The sequence below is a fragment of the Embiotoca jacksoni genome, unplaced genomic scaffold, assembly GCF_022577435.1.
Source record: "Embiotoca jacksoni isolate LCO1_2020_lvr unplaced genomic scaffold, fEmbJac1.0.p SCAF_16, whole genome shotgun sequence".
Taxonomy (NCBI): Eukaryota; Metazoa; Chordata; class Actinopteri; family Embiotocidae; genus Embiotoca; species Embiotoca jacksoni.
In genome coordinates this window covers 4,996,356-5,011,416 of record NW_027185296.1, presented here as the reverse complement: position 1 = coordinate 5,011,416, position 15,061 = coordinate 4,996,356, and positions in this window count along the sequence as shown.

The following is a 15,061-nucleotide window of genomic DNA, read 5'->3' as shown; positions in this document are numbered from 1 at the left end:
AATACTCTGCAAGGTAGCATGAAGGTAAAACTTTGACACTCTGAAAATGTGTGCCTCGATAATGGAATCACAAAGGTCCTTTTAAGTCCTTAAATGTGTCAGAAGTTGTGAGAAGATACAAGACACTTTGTGAAATTTGAGCTCTGAGTTCTGCGCACCTGATATTTGAGTTTGATGAGTGAGGGATGAAACCAGACTGAGAAGTAGAGTTCACGTGAACAATGGAGACCAGTGTCCACAGTTGCTCATAGACAGAGAAGTATGCAGGAAGATGAACGGCCCCGAAGTGAGTGCACCTGTGAATATGAATGTGGGCACACACGCAAACGTTGATTTGCATGGACACATAAATGTGTTCCCCAGGACTGGATGGCACAATTTTAGTCAACCTATTGTCCTGAAACTACAGTGGCACTACGAGTCAAAACACAACCGTTCACAAAACACGACAACAATTCACAACACTTCTTGTTTATGATTGGACAGAACTCAAGACCCCTTTTCTTTCCTTTCAGATTATGTACTAGTGCAAGTAGTATGGGACATACTACTTCAGCATAAAAATGTGCCTTGAACTTTGACCCTCTTGGTCATATCCGTCACAATCCGCGACATTTGAAGTAAAAGAAAAAGGATACAGTCAAGTGACAACCAACAGTGACGTCACCCACTGGTTTGTGAACGGCCGTTACGAAGCTTCGAGTTCAGATTTTGGCCGTCGCTATCATGTTAGTTCAGAGCGGTGAGCAGGAAGTGACCATATTTTGATGACACGCCCCGAAAAACACTGCTTTTTGAGGCCTATTTCCTAATTAATGATGGGTTATTTTCAAATGGACTGCCACAAAACCAATAATAAGAAAATAATGTATTGACTTCATATTTCACGAGACAGGTTGAATGGTAGTCCATGGAGCCGGAGGCTTTTTAGAGCCAACCTCTAGCGGCACTTGGTGGTTTTGCAGCTTTAAGCACTTCCGCATTGGCTTCATATTTCAGACCTGGAAGCTACAGCCACTTTTATATCCATCTGTAGATGCAATTGGAACGAGTACATTTCCTGTTACTGCCCCTTCTTCTTCTTCTTCTTCTTCTTCTGCTTCTTCTTCTTCTTCTTCTTCTTCTTCTTCTTCTTCTTCTTCTTCTTCTGCTTTTTCTTCTTCTTCTTCTTCTTCTTCTTCTTCTTCTTCTTCTTTTTCTTCTTGCAAATTGCAACCAGTTGGCGCATTAGCATCACCAACTCCATTGGAGACTCAACCGATTTGACATATCTTCCTTTGCACAGAGGATTGTCAGTCATAACAGCCAGAGAAGCATGCTGGACTGCATTCTGCAGAATAAGACCGGATGGTACGTCACTTCAGTGGTATACACCTGCTATGTACTGATCCTTGGTGGTATCCTTTTACACCAGTACATACGATGTAGCCCAAGCTGATATTAGAGTTACGCTAAGGTAACAAAGCTAATGTTAGCCGAGCCACCATACCCACACTGACAAATCAACATTACGTTGGCTGAAATACATAAGGGACAATACTAGACTTTTCACTAGACCTCACTGTCCAACTTCAGCTGCTGCTTGTACCTCCAACACAAACATTGGAAACGTGCAGTCAGGGGTGAAGGTCTGTTAAAATGTATTAAAAACCTATTTATTGTTATATATGTTAAGACTGTGTGACATAACCACATTATTTATGCAGACCTTTTGACTTCTTCACCTTCTTGGTTAGATCCATCCAAAAACATCAGGCTTTTATTTAGAGTATCTGTTTTTTTTTTCTTCAAAGCATCCAACATATGAAACTTTTCACTTAATAGGGGAAACTCCTTTCATTTGCATCTTACTTGTAACAAATGATTGATGAGACCTGTTTGCATGTGTATTCGAATGCAGCGTTGTCTCTCAACAGCATGAGTATCTAATTGTTTGAATATAGTAATTGGATAAACATCCTTCGAAAAAATAACAGTAGAGGTATGAATTGTCTGCGGTCTTTTTCAAAAGAAATCCACTGAAAATTAAGGAGCCGAAGTCTTCTGCTCTGCTTTGTGAAACGGCAGCTGTAAGTCTCTTACACATACTGTATGAATGTCACCATGTTCCACCCAGCCGCTCAGCGAGCAATTCAAGAGTGTAATTTAGTGTCTTCAATATTTTCTCCTGATGTTCCAAATATGCTTTCTCTTACTGCTGCTCAGCCACAGAAATGCTGCGGAGGGGCCCAGACTAAACAAGAAGATATTTAACAAATGCAAAGTGAGTAGCCAATGGAAGAGGATGTTTCTCTCTTATAAATGATGAAGACCAGAGTATGCTGGGGGGAAGCAGTCAAGATGGATGACTTTCTAAACTGGTGATCTTAAGGCAAAGCCAAACTGACAGGCATCATGGTTTTTCTGCAATTAATGCTTCAGTCCCTCCATTAGAACAAGAGGTCTTCTTTGTATGTGTGCGTAAGTGAACTTCTGTGCCTCTAGGGTGGAAACATACCTCATGACTTACCGAGACAGTACACCACCTGGACTCTGGTGACACACCTCTCTCACACACACACACACACACACACACACACACACACACACACACACACACACACACACGTGTGGCACATCTTCTCCGGAATTTTTTGTCTGTACAGGCGGAAGCACGTTTCCTGTATGACGATCAGCTTCTGTGCTGCCTGCAATGATGTCATGACCCCCCCCCCCCACCCACACACACACCTCACCTTCCACACACACACACACACACACACACACACACACACACACACACACACACACACACACACACACCTTCTCCTCTGACATTTGTTTGATGTTTGGATCATAGCTAACCAGTCAGAGGTGAGTTTGCATGTCAGAACTTCTCTTTGCTGTGGGCCAAGTAAAGCACGTCATTGTTGCTGAGTCATGGTGAAATCACAAACATGCACACACAGCTTCCCAATGTGATGTCAGAGTACACACCTTTCACTTTCAGAAATTGCAGATTTATGACTGTATAGTGTGGCAGGTGTCCTGACGGATGTGTTGATATGCACAACGTGAATGTAATGAATCTCAATCTAAAGGACAAGTCTGTCAAGTTTTTGATTGATCTCAATTATTTCCACCACCTTTACAAAGATACTCCAGCTCAACAAGTCTATAATCGGAACACAATAAGTCGTGCGTTGACAAAGAGTTGTTGTTGGGCCACCTGGAGACTGAACCTGTAGCTCAAGTTCAGGTGGTGAGAATCAGTGAGCATAAACAGGAATCTGATTGCTTGCATGTGAAGTGGTGAGATCAGGGAGTGGGGACGTATTGGCTGCGCGCAACATGTCTGACTTTACTTTCTGCAAATCTAAAAATTACAATTGACGTACACTAGGTTGTATTTTCTACTCAGTCTTCATGTATCCCAACCTCAGCATTGTCAAAATAATCTATTAAAAATATTAAAATAAAGTTAGGCTCAATATTGAGATAACTAGCCTTGCAGGTTATTATGATTATTGAAAGTGTTGTTACACCATGGACCATTACACACTCTCTGTGAAATTTGTATTATGCAGAAACTTCCTGTGTGTTAAACAAGTGAGAACATCCCAGAATTTATGAATGTATGAATCACACAAATACCTGCAGAGGAAAAACAGGACAGACAGAGACGGATAGAAACAGACAGCATAGAGACGGGAAAGGACATTATTTTGTAATATTTACTCATTTGTTGCTCACAAGATACATTAATCAGCTAAATAATATTTTAAAATGTTTGGAACCATGACATGCCTTGTTGTCTTTGATAATTTAACCATTTTCAAAACAGTTCTTAAAGATGTCCTACGTATCTTATAACAAACAATAAAAAATAAAAAACAATTTGAAATTGCAGAAATAAAAGTAGTAACAGTCTGTCCATTCAATGAATCCAGTTTCAGTTTGCAGATGTAGACCTGTCCAGCTAATGATTGTAAGCATAATTTTCCAAATGATGTCGATCCCATTAGGAGACCACCAAAACATTTGAGGTTGAAGATCACTCTCAGCACTTTCTGTTCCCTATGCTGTCAGTACAGCTGAAAAATTAAGAAGTACAACTACAAGTTTTGGTGACTCCACAATCCAACACTATTTTGTCACTGCATGAAGCAGTACTTAATTATTTGGAACAAATTTGTTATTACACATAATGTCTCCTATCTGCTGACCTGTTGACCTTTCATGACCGACCTTTGGACATACAGTACTGTGCCCTTAAAAAGTCCACCATCCAGCCTAATATCTTATACAGTATCAACGTTGTGGTAGTAGTAGTAGTAGTAGTAGTAGTAGTAGCAGTTGTTAACAATAAAATGTGTGTGCTTTGAATATAAAAATATTGGTCCCTGCAGCTCTGATTTAAACTGAGACTGAGACTCGGACTAATAATGCCTGTGATCATACATTCATAAATGCAGACAACAGGAAAGAGATCAGTATGTGATAGTAATGATTTCATGCTGACATAGTGATGACACACCAGCTGCTGACTCTGACCCACAGTTCATCAGTGCAGCCTGGTTTACAGCACTACAGGCCTTATAAGGACAACTTCCCCTCTGACTCCTTTACTATCTGACTGACTGACAAACAAAATAACAAGTCCACTGTTTGGAGGGAGGATGTTGTAAGACGAGGCATTCAGTGACTTCAGATGATCTGAAGCTCAATGAGGTTGCGTTCATTATCACCGCTCCACACGTCTTCCCTGTCATTAATGCCTCTCGTTTATTTCCTGTCTCCTCCCCCACTTTAATTCCTGACAACATTTTCCATTCTTTCCCACTTCCTTCTCTTGCCTGCTTTCTTTACTTTGTGTCTCTCTCATTACCTTGTTTTCCTGTGTGACCGTGTTTTCACCTCCTGTTAAGTAAGGAGGTCAGTGTTGATCTCACACACATGGACACACACACACACACACACACACACACACACACACACACACACACACATCTGGCTGTAGCTGGATTGCACCACTTTGCTGTGAGTGTAACAGGGAAGGCGTGTGCGTGTAAGTGGGAGTGACTGAAACAGGCAGAGGGATAGAGGATGAGGATGGGCCCGGCCTCCAGCTCCACAGTGAGAGAGAGGAAAACCCTCCCACAGGAAACCAGCGCTCCACTCGACATGGCCTTTTATGGTAAAAAACTTCCCAAAACCCTGCTCACTAGGGAATTTGGCAAAGATATAGTCACATTTAAAGCTACAGAGGGAGCTGGTAAACGCAAGGAGGATGCCTGTGAGTTGGGAAGGACTATGAAAAGTGAACAAAATAAAACTTTCATTTAGAAACAAAACTTTAACAGAAGAATATCTCAGAACATCTCCCTCTTTTATTTAGATCGACTATGCATTAAGAGTCCTGTCATTTTCATACTGTGTGGTTAGTTATAACTCGACTTTACATAATATTTCACGATCTGAATCTTTAAGGAAGAGTCAGTGACCTGCTGCAGCCCAGTGATGAGAAACATGCACATCGACTGTCTGCTGTCTGACTCATGAAAAGGAGTGTGGGAAATGGACCCCAATGCATTTCTTCCACATGGGAAAATGATCAGCACTCTAAATGAATTGTAAACAAAAGATGCATCAATAAAGCCATTTTGGGACATTGCTGTGTATTGTCAAGAGAATTACAGAAGTTCCTATAATGTTACTGAAGGTTGTTATCTCTTTAATTACAACAAAATCTGTACATTTGGATTAAAGATCTCCAACACTACTAATGTTGCTCTACTAGAAGAAGGCTGGAGAAGAGTTTTAGTTGTCGACAGACAGAGTACGAGCTCTCAGTTAGTCAGTTATTGGACATGTTCACAAACTGACTGCTTCTATGTTATGATTTGCAATTGTGTAGGTTCATTCAGCTGTGTGAAAAGTAATAACCTCTGTACATACCTATTGAACTTTGTGTAGTTGTAATTCAAATGTGTGTGTGTGCTTGTACTAATCATGTTGTCGGGACATAAAATGGGGTTTACACAGACACACTGTGGGGACCTACCTTCCTTTTGGGACAACAAACAAGTCCTCATAACCTGAACCACTAAATGTTAGTGAAAATACTTTTGGTTTAATGTGAGGGTACGGCTTAAAGTTAGGCAAGTAGTGGTTATGGTTAGGGTTATAGTAAGTCTGCAGGAAATTAATGTAAGTGAGTGCAATCTCATCTGTAGTGATGGAAACATGACCTTATGAGTGTGTGTGTGTGTGTGTGACATTTTATTGTTTGACTCCTGCTCCCGGCACTGCCCCAAAGAGGCCATGACAACATGTCGACTCCCTTGGTTTCATTTATTGCTTTTACCACCAAAAAGCACTGTGCGTGCGTGTGTATGTGTGTATGTGTGTGTGTGTGTGTCCCTGCTTTGGTGCTACCTCATCTTGCCCTCTGTTATCTGGCCCAACATTTGCTGCTTTAACATTGCTTACAGAGGATGTGTAAATAAAGGTCTGTGGTTGAGTGGCTGTCCTGCACCAGTTATTCAGAGTTTTTATCACCTCATCACACTCATTCATGAGAGGAGGGTCTGACAGGGTGGAAGGAGAGGAGGGGAAATATAAAGTAGACCTTCTCTGATGACTGTGAACAGAGGAGATCTCAGCTGGTACCCGATATGGTGGACAAGAAAAGGTTCAGAACCTGACATGGCATCCATCCATTTATACCAGCTTTATCCTGAACAGGGTCACGGGGGACTGGAGCCTATCCCAGCTCACTTTGGGCAAAGGCAGGGTACAACCTGGACAGGTTGCCAGTCCATCACAGGACCAACACATAGAGACAAACAGAAACAAAGACCATTCACACTTAAGGGCAATTTGTAGAACCACCAATTAATCTGAGGTGCATGTTTTTGGATGGTGGGAGGAAGTCAGAGTACCTGGAGAGAACCCACGCGGGCACAAGGAGAACATGCAAAGTCCACACAGAAAGGCCCGGATTCGAACTGCAACATTTTCACTGTGAGGTGACAATGCTAACCGGTGGACCACTGTGCCGACATGACATGACATTTGGTTCATAAATAGAGGTAAAAACACGTGTTTAACCACTTTAACTAATGAATGAGTTGTGGTGAGTTACTGCATAAATGAATGCAGGATGTCTCATGAGTTCCGCTAACTCGGCTTAGTTAACACTCACATTAAAACTTGGTTTGAACTTAAAAACAGCTATAACTGACTCCAATTCAATCTTCTTTCAGTTGTTTTTGGGCTCATCTAACTCCTGAGGGAAATATCTGGGTCTTTACCATCTAAAGGCTCCACTGTGTTCTCCTACTAGCTTTCAACTATGTCTGTCTGCTATTTGGGGCTTGAAAGTTGAAAATAACAGTCTGTTGCTGCTGGAAATGATGTTGATGATCAGTAAGAAAGGACCAAAACAGTAAAGCTGCAGCCTGTAAGACCAGAACAAGTAGCCATAATGGGCTCTAATTCTGTAAAGAGTTGGTATAGGGACAAACCTTTGTGGGTTCATCACTCGCACAGTTTTAGAATAGACCTCATGTCTTTTTAAAAGGTGAAGTATCCGAGGGCGAAGCTGTTACCATTTAAACAAAGCAGTATTACAGAGGTTATCTAGGTGCCACACTTAAGAGCCCATGCAGGAAGAATATATGACGTTATCCGACATTCATTCTACTGATAGGCTGCTGATAGCTGCCAGCATAGCCCATTTAAGTGAAGCATGAAGTGCTACCACTACCAACATAGACATAAGAGGTCGAAGGTCACCATATTAGTGATCCACACCCTTCCTGGATTAAAAATTAAACAAAAAAAAAAGGAGACAGGGAGGTGTGGGGGGCTAATAAGGACTGTGAGAAAAGTCACAGTCCTATGCTGCCAAATCTCTCATTAAACAGAACAAATCTAACAGCTGCTACATATTTACTTTTTGAGTCAAGCTCCTTATCCAGACTCCAGTCTTTATTCTCCTTCTTGGATAAGCTTCACATTCAACAACTCATCCAAAATACTGAAGCCTTCCTCACTCTCCCCAGTCTTCTCACCCCCTCCTGTGCAACATCCACTCACATCAAGGCTAAATCCTCATACTGGAGGAACTCACCCAAATGTGCAGACCACGGCCAGCTTTCCTCTCTGGCGCTGCGTAGGCTCGGTTTGTGACTTCTGATGGTGGGCTCTTCCTGCCCACCAGCAACCTGGACTTCACACCACCCGGCCTGGTCTGAACCTGGGCTTCACTCCACCCGGCCGGGCCTGAACCTGGGCTTCACTCCACCCAGCAAGGCCTGAACCTGGGCTTCACACCACCCGGCCTGGTCTGAAATGTTCTCCCTCCTGGTTTCCCAATGTGGTACCGGACTTTCCACCCACGGCAGGGCAGAGGAGGGACTTCTTTTATACTTAACTTAACTTAAAGATTGTTTTTCTTTCTGTTTGCACCAATGTCTTTCTGTAAAATCACATTTTCCAATATTCCAGTCTTTGCTGATTTTTCTCTTACTTTGTTCCTTTTTTCCACATAAGTTTCCAAAGTTGTTGCTTCTATCCACTGTTCATTTTTACACTATGTGTGAGTATGTGTGTCTGGTGGACTGAGAAGAGGTCCATGTCCTTTTGTTTCACCCACATTGAACATATGGTTTCATTTAAAGACTAATGGAAGGGGGTCACTTGTCATCAGCAGTAGAAACAATCCAGGACACACCAAAAAAATGTATAGGTTGTATATCTTGCCATCATTATCTTGAAGCATCCCAACATGTCTCAAAATCATTTTATTTCATTTCAACTATATATTTTTTTAGCTATAGAAGAGATAGACAAGTACCACAAGGTTATACTTTTGTTGAGTCACACCCATTCTCCCTCTGTCCCTGGTAGGAAATACCGCTGGTTTCCATTTGTGGGGGTGTCCCCTCCTTTCATCACTAGTGGCTCACCAAGTGAAAGGCCCTTTACAAAAGAGCGTGAGCAGCTCCCCCTTCTGGTCTTGGCAAATGTCACAATGATTAAGCAGAGCAGCAGCAAAAAGACCCTGATTCCACCGATTTCTTTGAGGTTGTTTATATCTGACATTATCATGCGCCTGACCACTTATGACTGGATCTCCCTTCCCCTGATCTGTATGGAAATGAACACATACCACATCACGTAAATACACAAGTTATCAAATAAACAAATCAGTATACTGTAAACTGGAGGAGAGGAGTTGAAGCAACAGGTATTGAACACAATGGAACCTCACTTTAATGTGGCAGTATTTTTGAAATGTATGACATATTTCATGTTTAAATGCCTGAACACTAGAGTTTCAATGTGGCCCAGAACGCATTAGCGTTCACACTGGTGGACGAATGTGGCCAGACGCGTCCCAGACCCCCTTTAAATGTGGTCTGAGCAGATCAGTTACATTAGCACACGTACTAACCGCTTGTGATCACCCAGGATGGATGTTTATGTCAAATGTTAACTTCTTCTTTGCTGCAAGTGGAATCCATGTAGTAATACAGAGCAAGTACAGTATAGTCTTCACTCTTAGAGTTCAAAACTATGAAAACTAATGAAGATCATTGTTACAGCAGTCCAGTTTACCTTTTAAGAAAGTTACAGTTTACTAAAGTGCCATTTATTGCAAACATGCACTTTTTTTCCCACTCATTTATTCAAATTAACATCCCAGTGCCACTGCCTTTTTCATGATGAAAGGAGACCTTAAAGCCGACTTAATAATATGACCCCCTTTTTTTTTTTTTACCCAAAGACCTTTTGACCTGTCACTGTAGCGAAGGCACAGGTTTAAATAACAGAAAGACTTAGCTCCATTTAGCTGCAGGATGACATTGTGTATACTGGTTCATCACAGTAGACAGCTGTTCTGCCTACTGTTAAAAAAAAAAAAAAAATCTCTTTTGCATGCCTGATCATTTGACAAAGAAAATATATCCTTGACCAACTTGTTCAATATTAGATTTTTTATTAGTTTGTCTTACACGCACCAAAGGAATACTTCAGACGGGGAAATTCAGCCAGATGGTCAGTGAGACTGAAATTTTTCCTTTAGATAATTTAATCTTCTCAAAAATGATTCTGTGTCTAAAGCACCAATAAATATGGACTACAATGGTTGAATTGTAACCAAATTGCCCATTAAATTATATTAAAAGACAAAAAAAAGGAGTAAAATAAGAAACAGACTGAAGAGCTGCATCTGGTGGCAGGATATGAACAGAGTGGGTGGAGGCAGAAGCCACTTATATAGGCAAATCTCAAACCTTTATGCAGGGACCCTCAATTACTCATCAGGGAGCTGCACCTAGAACACAAACATGTAGAACACACACAAACACACACACACACACACACACACACACACACACACACACACATGCACACGCGCGCACGCACACACACACACACACACACACACACACACACACACACACACACACACACACACAATTATACATGACAGTTTGTTTCGCCACTTGCTCTGCCAGCATTCACTCATTCAAATATCACAGTCAGTAGTCACAACAGCTTTTTTTGTCAGAGTTTTAAACAGTACTAAAAACCAGAAGGTGTTGAATTTGTATTTGATTAAAAATGCTTACAGAAGAGTAAAAAGCAAAGCACTCAGAAATCAAATGCTTGGGTCAAAAATGTACACGTATGGTGACTTTGACAGTGATTGATATTATTTTATCAAAAAGGCAAAGAATATGTCTTGTTTTATGCCATCAGTGAAGAACTCATCTCTAGAACGGTCATCATCCATGCAAATAAACTTCTCTTGATTGATACTGATGAAAGTATCACTGACAATGAATACTGAGTCCTAGATGTAGGTGGATGCTGTGTTGCATAACAATAAAATAAATGTTCTCTTTTGGAAATAATTGTGTAGCAAAGGATTAACCCTTGTGTTGTCTTTGGGTCAAAATGACCCGCAACTGTGTTCAACCAAGTTCTATTTTATTTTCATATTTTTTGGGATCATTGGTGACAAGGAGGCTGTGAGGGTTTCTTTAAAGAATGATGACCAATGATCCCAAAAAATATAAAAATATAGAAATAAAATAGAACTTGGTTGAACACAGCTGCGGGTCATTTCGACCCGAGGACAACAGGAGGGTTAAAACAAATTTTTCGTAAAGCAAAAAAAAAAAAATCATCAAAATGTTTATACGACCTGGGAACAGCAGAGCTAATAATCTGGTTTGGTCATTTCTCTTTTTTTAATTAAACTTTGTTTGTTAAATATTTCAATATGACACAGACTGTAATGCATTCCTAAATGTGCCAAGGTCACTGGATATGGTTGAATATGGATATGGTATTTGTTCTTATTCAAGAGCCATATTAAATACAGTTTATCACCATATTAGTTTAATGGGCAGAGACTGTTCCTATTTCTTCTGATAGCAGACCTGCTGTTGAAAAGACCTCGTCTGCCCTTTTGTTTTGGGTACCTGTTAATGTCATGACTTTGGGTTCTGAGAAGACAGAAAACAAGATCTATGCAAGGTCTAAAATCTACAGAGTCTGACTAATCTAGTGAAATAATTTGAGATTTAAGATAGCTTAATTGTTTTTAAATGTCCTTTTCTTTTGTCTTTTTTTAATGGTTTTATGTAAAGCACTTTAAATTGCCTTCATGTTAAAATGTGCTATACAAATAAACTTGCCTTGCCTATGCAGCATTTGGTGTTTTACAAAAAATCACTAGTATATTGACAGTGTTCATATAGGTAAGTGAATTAAAGAGGAAATAATGGTATCAAGATTTAAACAAAAGAGGCAGTTGAACCCACAGGAAAAGTGAACAAAAGCTGAATCTGAAAAAACAACAACACCTCATGCAGTTTCATCATGTTTATGCTTTGTTTTCAAAAGCTTTCTGTAGGGGGAGGCATTGCATTGCAAGTGGACCGACATCTGCAGTAAAAGCAACAAACATGATAAAAATGCCATCAAATGACCTCCATTTATTTTATGTTAGCTCATAAGGAATTAAAAGTACTTTTGAAAAAGAAAAAAAAGCAACACAGCATAGAAACAAAGAAATTGTTTTTTCTTTCTGAAACAACAATCTGGATCCACGTTGAAACATTACGTGCTTTAAAATAGCTGTAATGTTTCATGCTAAGTGTTTCAAAAGTAAAAGAGGTCACTGTTATGTATGTAGATCAAATTGATTATCACAATGTATAAACCCACAGTTATTCCTACATGCACTGAATGTCACACTCTCAGCTGTCCAGGCGAAGACTTCAGATTACACACTGACAGAGATGGATGGCAGCTTGCCCATCTGCTAGGCTCAGATCTATGTCAAAATCTTGGATACAATGCACTTATTATAGAGTATGACAGACTGGACATTGTGCTGTGCCTGCACATAAAGAAAGGGAAAGCCGTGGCCCTTTGTGAATTGGGTCAGGTCTGTGAAGGGGTTAACACTTCGCTATGTCAGCCGAATGATGTGATTTGATAATTCCCATAGCCTATGAACCCTTCGAGAACCAAAGAAACCTGCTAAGGCCCGACAGTCCCACTAATTACCCCATGTTTCTTTGTCTGGCACAAAATACCAGACATTTGTAGGGTCAGATTCAATGTCATGAGTAGTGTTGGTTTGAATTACCCTGAAAGGCAACCAGAAACCTCAGTGAAATAATTTTAGTGAGGCAGCTCAAACTGAAAACCTCACGGGAACTTCACATCCTGCAACCCGAAAGGAAAAACGAGCATGAAACCTGAATGTATGTTCCCAGAACTGACAGGATCAATTAGAGCAGTGAGGCCTGAAGATAACTTATTTTTCATTTCTCTTTGTGAGCATACATGCAAGAGTTTGCCATTCATGTGACAAGAACTGAGATCCAAGCATGTAGGAAACACTTGGGACGGATTTATTTCACATTTAAATGCCTCCTCTGTGTCAAGAATCTGGTGTTGTAGCTCTTTAAAAATCTGCAAAATAAGGTGGTCTTTGAACCTGTCATGAAATGCTGAGACCAAATCACAACAATCCTGGAGTAACCTGTGCACACTTCAAAATAATAGTAATTAAAGGAAAAGTAAGGTTCCACTAAGCCTTTTCAGAAGCCTTTTACTGGTGCACACTTGCAAGAAGACTTTGAGCCTGTAACTCGTGGGTGTGTCTAAGTGTGTGATGTCATGGCTTGGATCCTCATGATTCCTTCCTGACCAATCAGAGGGAAGCAGGAGATTTTTTGGAAGGGAGGCTGTCGGTGAATGATTAAAGGATGGGGGAGGATGAGCTCAAAACCAGGCTGTAAAACATTGACCTGTTGGAGTAAGTTAGTGGTGATGGTGTAGTATGTTGTCTGTAGTAGCGTGCCAGGCCAAGAACCTGTCTGCAGCTGCCCGAGTGTGGAATCTATCAGGCTGATAGGGCTGGACAAGACCCAGCTGTCTTAATCCACTATTGTTGACAGTCAGAGTATTAATAATAGTAATAAACTTTATTCACACTATCAGAAATGAAAATGACAGTGATTTAAGAATAAATCATCTAAAAATAGATAAATGAATAAAAACATTTAAAAAAAACTTCATTAAAAGCTGTTTAATTAAAATGAATATTAAAAACAGGTTTAAAAGACTATGCTTCGTTAGCTTACTTGATTCCCAATACAAGGTTATTTGCTCCACCACCCTCCACTGAAACTTTCAATTTTATTTATATAGCGCCAAATCACAACACAGGTTATTTCATGGCACTTAACACATCAAAGTCCTTACAGCAGAACTTTACAATATTATACAGAGAAACCCAATAAGCTTTGCCCTGAGAACTGAGAGCAGAACTGGTCAGCAAATCTGAATGTACAAGCGGTGGTGTGAGGGGTGAGAAGGTCGATAATGTAACATGGGGCAAGACCGCTCAGTCCTTTAAAAACAAGCAATATAATATTAAAATCAGTTCTGAACACCACGGGTGACCAGAACATTAAGGTGGAAATATGGTAAGTGTGCTCTCGTAAGAAGCTGTGGTATTTTGCACAAGTTGGAGGTCGTTAATGGATTTCTGCGGCCAATCATGAATTACAGTAATGCAGATGACCAGAGACAAAAGCCTGAATGAGAGACAGTGTATTGTATTCATAGCTGTAATAGATCAATATGTTATGTCACTGACTTTATGACAGTCAGGTCACATGTGTCAGAGGTCAGGGCCCAAATCTTGTCATACCTCCTCAAAAGATCAAAGTGTGTGAACACACTGTAGTCATAAAACTTCAAAGATTAAGTCAAAGGGACCCCCAAGAAATAAAACAGAGCTATATATTACATAAACAACTGTTTAGACATGTTACTTTCAAAACTTAATAAATAAACAATATGTCTCCGTACACACAGCAAACACAGAAAAGTCTGTAACACTAGGAATACAAAAGATGCAATCATTTTTGCAGAAACAATACTGACATGGAACAATATCCTATTTGGGTAAACAAACAAAGAAAGAGATTATTTTTAAAAACACATCTGCTTAAACTGAATAATTGAACAATCTGGAAACCATCTTAAACCCATCTGATACGCTTGACTCTGAGGAGCTCCAGGATGTTCTTGGAAATCCTCCTTAGAGCTCTGTGACAGAAACAGAGGGTACAAATCACTGAACTTTTAATCAACACCAGCGTTAGAGAAGAGACAAGCTAATAGTATATGATCAAACTTTACCCCAGAGCATTATTTCTTCACAGCTTCTCAGCTCTTGTGCTTGAAGCATCTCAAACACTCAGCAGACGCAAAATGCTTGACTCTCATTTCTCATGGCACTGATCAAATGCACGAGGATTCTTATTAGTGTAAGACAGGAATGGCACAAAATTATTAAGTTATGTAACCTAATAGTGAATCCTTGGGATTCCTGTTAAACATGGAAAAAACAACCTGTGCTCAACCACCATCACGGCAAACCGAACTGTACTCGAAAGGAGAAAACGACACTTTTGCGCATTTGTATGTCAGATATATCCATATATGTTTTAAGAATTTTGAGTATTTGGGCTTT